Consider the following 6497-nt stretch of genomic DNA (forward strand, 5'->3'; position numbering starts at 1 on the left):
CAGCTAGTCTTGAGGTCCAGAACCCAAAAGCATTCATTCCATCTCATACCATCTTGAGAGTGAGGAAATATTTGACTACCTTTCTGCTGAATGTTTTAGCCTTTTCCCTTTTCCTCCTGTTTTTTCACATTTTTCCTTTTTGTTTTTCCTCCTGCTTAATGTGCAAAGTCTCATCAGCCTCACTTTTGCTTGATGAGTAACCACTCCTCATTCTTTCTAGACAGAGGTAGAAGTGTCAAGAAAAGCAGAAGGAAAGTACACTTCACATAAAATACTTCATAGCATAACCAAGCTCAGGTTCAGACACTTAGGAATAATGCATATTTCTGTGCCTGCAGAGCACAACAAAAAAAAAGAAGGCAATTCTGGCTTTGCCTACAACTGGGAGAGAGACACGGGAGTCACCAATAGGTCAGCATCCACACCTAACGGTCACTAAAAACCTGGAGCTGAAATAAGGCTGCAGGATGCCAACCTGGTCACTTGAAATCTAAACTCTATTAAAATACGTGCATCTTATCCGAATGGCAACTGAAAGGCAAATTAATTTAGCACAGAAGCATGTTACTACAAAGCAAATTTACAAAACTGAAGGGCTTCCCCTGCCTCGCTCATCTTCTGCTAGAACCTGAGGTTTTATGACTGAAAGTTACTGTTTTTCATGGGAGTTTTTTTTCTTAAGTTAAACACCAGCACCTGGAACATGGAAGATGGCAGATTCAGATCTCGTGCTCTTTTCAAACCAAGGCTGGACAGACACCTTTCAAAAAGCATGCTTTAGCTACTGCACGTTTTACTAAAGACAAAACATGTTTCTGGGTGCTTAGGCACTACTGAAAGAAGTTGAGAATCAATGGAAGCTCTGTGTTGGTTATATTGCAATATCTACAGTCCCTCCTCCATAATCTACAAACACGCTGACCCTGGGTTCACAATTTCAGGTTCCTGCTTTGCCAGTCTAAAAAACTACCTTCAATGAAGAGAAACAGCACCTTCACCCCTGTCAGCTTTGAACTTCTGCCCACCACAGGCCAGTTCAATGACTTGTATCAGCAGAAAAAACTATTATTCACCCTAATGAAAGAAGGTAAGTAGCTTAGAGCTACTTGAAGTGGTTGAATGTAGGCTCAGCTAAATGCAAACCCCAGCACAATGAAGGAAAGGTATCTCAGATCCATTTCAGTTTCAGCCAAGCTGCTCTCCATGACTGCCTTGAAAGCAAAAGTTCTCAGCCTTCCATGAAAGCATAGGGCTCAGCCACCTCTGCTTAGAAGTAGCCAAGCAAATCTGCCTGAAGCCAACATTTTATTCCCAAGGAAAGCAAGATTTAAAGAAACCACTTAGTTTTAATAACTTTGTTGCACCATCCCTAAGTTAACACATTTTAGAGTCCAAACCATCTAGATTCTGTTTAAATAATTTGAGATGTTATTAAAGCACAAAGCTCTGAACCTCATAACACCACCACCAAGGCAGCTTCTGTCCTCTGACTGAGGTATGTCAAGTCACCATGAGCAACCTTCTCTTAAAATGAAAGAAAAGCACACAATTTAATGGAGCATCCAATCAAAAAGAGCACTGTGCTAATGCCCATATGAAGGGAGAGCAATCCAGTCCCCATGTTTGAGCAAGAATACATAAAAAGAATGTCTGAAGTTTAGGTTTGTGGAGAGGAAAGAAGGAATTTCAGATACATTCGTACTTTCAGACTACATCCCATTGGCCAAGGAGAGAAAAACATCTTGTGGCAATAGGCCTTTATGCTGACTAGCAACGATCTTACTGGTGAAATCTGCTCACTGATAGCATGCCATCAGGAACACCTATTCACAGGAGAGGAAAAGAAAGGCTGCAGAGACAGCTCTGTGCACACAGCTGAGCTAGTAAGGTGAAAGGACAGCATGGTAACCTGCCAGTCATCAAGAGCAGCAAATGACTGAGAGCTGAGGGAGCCCTCCAGGAAAATGGCAGTGCCCACTGGCTGCAGCCTCCAGCTCCTCCCTGGGTGTTCAGCCCTGGGCACAATCACAGGGTGACAGTGGGTGCTCTAATCCACTGCAGCCATCCTGCACCATACCAGTAAGAAGCTGGCAAGTATGGTCTCTTTCAGTGTATGAAGGCCAAGAACAGCAACCTGGAGGAACTATCTAATTGCGTAACAGTAAAGGAAAAAAAATATACTGGGAGGAAGACAGAAACAAAGAGCACTTTCAGTGGTATGTGATATTTAAGTGGGATCTTTTGAGGTGAAACAGATGAAATAGGTCTCAGAAATAAGCTGGAGAATTAGAATGTACGGATTCAAGGAAGAACTTCTAGGAAGCTGCTAAAAGGATGGCATTTTCCAACACCCCAGCATACAAGGTGCTTAGAAAGAAGGCTGGATCATGCGTCCTCTTGGCCTTTCCTTAAGTATAATCTCTCGATCGCTGTTAGAGAAAGGATTGGAGCAATACGGGATATTGGCCTGACCAGTCAGGGTTATAATCCTACAATCAAAACCTTTTCACTAGAGATCAGCTTCCCCTTATCTGGTTTGCAGTCTCTTTATATGAGCCGCATGAAATCAAAGCTTTCTGCACGTAGCCTCTGGGCTGATGGTGAGCCTTGTAGCATATCCTACCACATGAATAGCAAAGAATTCACTTCCATCTGTCACAGCTGACACTGAAGTTCTCTCTGCAGGCTAAGCTGCCCCCTTTCTTTGGAGAAAAGGAGACTTGTGCCCACAAACACTAATTCTGCTTTCCATAGTGCCTATATGGCTGGAGTCAGCCCATGATCTGCAGTCTGCTTCTTTCATATTGTTCACCAAATTAAAGATGACATGTCTTGACACCAAAAGGAAAGGCTTTCCAAGCACATCTCATCTGATTACATCTTCAGTCCATCACACTGTCAACATCTTCGTACTCAAAACTACAAAAAGGACCCTTTCCCATGTAAACAGTTCCTGAGTAACGAAGACTTCATGGAAAACAGTGTGGAACCAAGAAAAAAAACAAAAGGAATTGTGGGTCTGATGAAAAAGCTACTCTGGTAAGTCACCTTCTCTCCCCCTCCCATCCAATTATGGAAAAGACTCAGAGCTGGTCCTGCAGGATGTGGAGGGGGTATTGCCAACTCTCAGTTTGTATCTGGTGATGCTCATACAGCTGAGGTAGCCGCAACAGAATCCAGACACAATTGCACAAATCTTAACATTTATTCCAACTGAACAGTGTCTCAAAATGATATTTCAGGGGATTTCTGCAAGTCCATGGGGAATACAAACTTCCTGGGTGTTTTTTTTTGTTTGTTTGTTCTGTGAAGAAGGAAGGGAGGAAAGCACTACTTGTACCCATTCTTTGTCTTCTTCAGCAAAAAAGCAGAACTTAAACATTGACATGTGCTTCCACAATCACACCAGCAAATCTCAGGTATGCCTTTCAACATCCAAAGAAGGAGATCTCAACAAAGCCAACAAGCAGCTGAAAATGAAGGAACAGTTTACAAAGCCCCTAGGGACTCTGTAGAGACATAATGCTCTACGAGATCCTATTTTCTGTCTTCTGCTCTGTTCATTGTTTTTAAAGTGAGCCAATGTTATTGGAAGGTCATCAGGGAGCTCTGGCAAATGAATTTAATCCCAGACTTTCCCAGAAATGGGAGAAATTCCTGCAGAGTTCATCTGGAAACTGCACACTAAATAAGATCAACACAGAAAACTGACAGGTCACAACCAAAGAAGTGAACACAGAGCAAGATTCACCAGAGAGCACTGGACTAACAAGCTATAAAGTGATGTGGCAATCTCACTGTAACAGAAGGCAAGGAACAACACAAAAGGTATCACAGCACTTAGAGAGGAAAGAGGGAATCAGCTCTCTCAGGATGTCTGATTCACTCTTGCTCAGGAAAACACCAAGTACCAACAGCTTCTACTAGAGGAGGGCTTCATTTTGCTTGTTATGGTGTAGAACTACTCTTGGCTTCATCACTTCAGTACCTAACACTGGGGCTGAGATGAAGAGGAAGGGGAAGGAAATCAATACATGGGCAAGGGTGGGGACCACTTCACTAGCATGAACCTAACAGGTGTCAAAATAGAATAACAGAATCATTAAGGTTGGAAAAGATTTCTAAGATCATCCAGTCCAACTGTCAACCCATCCCCTCCCATGCCCACGAACCATGTCCCTCAGTGCCACATCTCCACTGTTCTTGAACAGCTCCACAGTCGGTGACTCCACCACATTCCTAGGCAGCCTGTTTCAATAACTCACCACTCTTGCTGAGAATTTTTTTTTTTCCTAATATCCAACCTGAACACCTCATGGTGTAACTTGAGGCCATTCCCTCTCATCCTATCACCGGTACACGAGAGAAGAGGTCGACCGCCACCTCACCACAACCTCCCTTCAGGCAGTTGTAGAGAGCAGTGAGGTCTCCCCTGAACCTCCTCTTCTCCGGACTGAACAATCTCAGTTCCCTCAGATGCTCTTCACAAGACTTGTGCTCCAGATCTCTCATCAGCTTCATTGCCCTTCTTTAGATTTTCTACACCAGAGGCACTCCTTTTTGTAAGGCCAAGAACATTGATGGGGATCTGACTTGACTCTTGCTAATTATTTCAAGAAGATAAAAAAGTTAAAAAGAACAAGTAGGCATCCTTGAGATCAATTCTTACAAAAACCGATCTACAAGGAAATGGTAACTCCAGTGTTTTCCTGCACCAGAGATGAAGCCCTCTTTTGAAGGAATATTATAATAAAGCCTGCAAAAGCACAAAGAACATAGAAGTTGCAGAAGTGGACACCATATACCCAAAGAGAATCTCGAAAGTTTCTGATCTCAAGTGCAACAGCATGAAAATGTTTGTTACGAGTTGGATGATCACATGCACACAAAGAAAAAAATCGATGCATAACAGGGGTTGGAACTGAATCTTTAAGGTCCCTCCCAACCTAACTCATTTTATAATTCTACAAATTCTTGAATTGCACTCGTTGTACTGAGAAACAGTCTCAAGAGAAGTTAGTGGAGTGAAATGTGGTCATACTACTGACTCGGTACTCAGTACTTCAGTCATGGCACCTATGAGGGCACAGCACCCATCAGCAGGAGTGCTGAGGCACACCCAACAGGGGGTTAAACTCACACAGTGAAAATAAACAGCATGCTGAGAAACCTCCGTTGTGATTCATGGAGAAGTTTGTGGCTAAAGGTAGCATTTCCATCGACAGTACCAGAAGCATAAAGGAATTGACAAGCTGCACTAAAACTAGGAAATCCTTCCTTCCACCAGTCAAACGACCTCCTTTTCGCAAGCCAAAAGAAATTCGGGAACGCAGAAGTCGTGGCACAGGGTAGGTTGTGGCTGCTGGGGAGCAGCACTGGGCTGCCTCCACCAACACCCCAAGAGTGGCAGCAGTCCCGCCGGGGGCCACGGCTCACAGAGCGCTGCCGGGCGCACGATGAGCTCAAGGTCACGGTGCTGTCACGCAGCTGCCGGAGGGTCAGAGCCGGGCGGCAGGGCGGCTCTCAGCGCGCAGGGGATGGGGAAGGGTCGCCTGGCAGCGGGCACCGGCACCAACTTGCGAACCGCAAGCAGTAAGGGCATAGAGACTCCGTTCCGAAAGGCTGCAGAAGACCCAAACGCTGAAACCTCTCTGAGAAACTCTCAGCGCCCACCCGAGCACCAAAGAGTTAGAACACAATGAGAACTCTCCCCGACGAAAGACCCCGGCGGAACGGGGCTGCTCGCGCGGCGTTCCGCCAGCCGCGAGGCGGGCACCGCGCGGGCCGCCCATCGCCGAGGCGCAACACCGCGGTTTCGAGCCGCGCTTCCCGCAGCCGGCTCAGGGCCCGGCCCCCCTCCGCCCCCCGCACGACGCCCGCGGCCCCACGGGGCGCCGCAGCCGCCTCCCGCCCTGCCCCTCCCCGGCGGCCCCTCCCGCGCCTCGCCCTAAGCGCAGGCACCTGCTCGCCTGAGACGGGCTCAGCCGCCGGGCTCCTGACCCGCGGAGCCTCTTCGGCCGCCACCCCGCGCCCCTGCCCGGCCCCTCACCTGGGGCCGCCCCGCCTCCCCCTCTGAGGAGATGGCCGCGTCCGCCTCTGCACTGCAGCTGTCGGCACGCTGCTCCCCCCTCCCCCGCCCCTCTCGGCAGATGGTTCGCCCCACCCAATCCCGCCTTCTCATTGGCTGCGTTCCGCCGTCATTCCTCGTCGGGCCCGCCCGCCGCCCGTGGCACGCCGGGAAGCCGAGTTTTCCGCTCGGGCCCGCTCCCCGTCGGCAGGCGGCACCGGGAGGAGGGACGGACTGCAGTTCCCACAACGCCCCGCGCGCAGCCCTGGAGCGGCCCGGCCCGGTGCGACCCGTACCCCGCATCTCCCTCAGCGCCGGAGGGGCGCCCCCTCCCCGCACGACGACCGCGAAGGCCGCCGAGGCCCGGCCCGGCGCGGCTCGGCCTGGCTCACCTGGCCCCGCCGCCTCTTTCTGCGGCCGGCGCGGGCGG

At 48.7% G+C, this 6497-nt stretch overlaps 1 protein-coding gene across 1 annotated transcript in view; it reads right to left on the reverse strand.

Annotated features, from left to right (window-relative positions):
* Positions 1-6123, reverse strand: part of LOC122160824 (tau-tubulin kinase 1-like) — a 44570-nt gene extending 38447 nt beyond the window's left edge. Inside the window, exon 1 of the mRNA XM_042819778.1 lies at positions 6050-6123. The gene's annotated coding sequence lies outside the window, so the exon portion shown is untranslated. The remainder of the gene's footprint in view (positions 1-6049) is intronic.
* Between the last annotated feature and the right edge of the window lie 374 nt (positions 6124-6497).

The sequence above is a fragment of the Centrocercus urophasianus genome, unplaced genomic scaffold, assembly GCF_019232065.1.
Source record: "Centrocercus urophasianus isolate 14NV4802_14NV808 unplaced genomic scaffold, USGS_Curo_1.0 seq_10, whole genome shotgun sequence".
Lineage (NCBI taxonomy): Eukaryota > Metazoa > Chordata > Aves > Galliformes > Phasianidae > Centrocercus > Centrocercus urophasianus.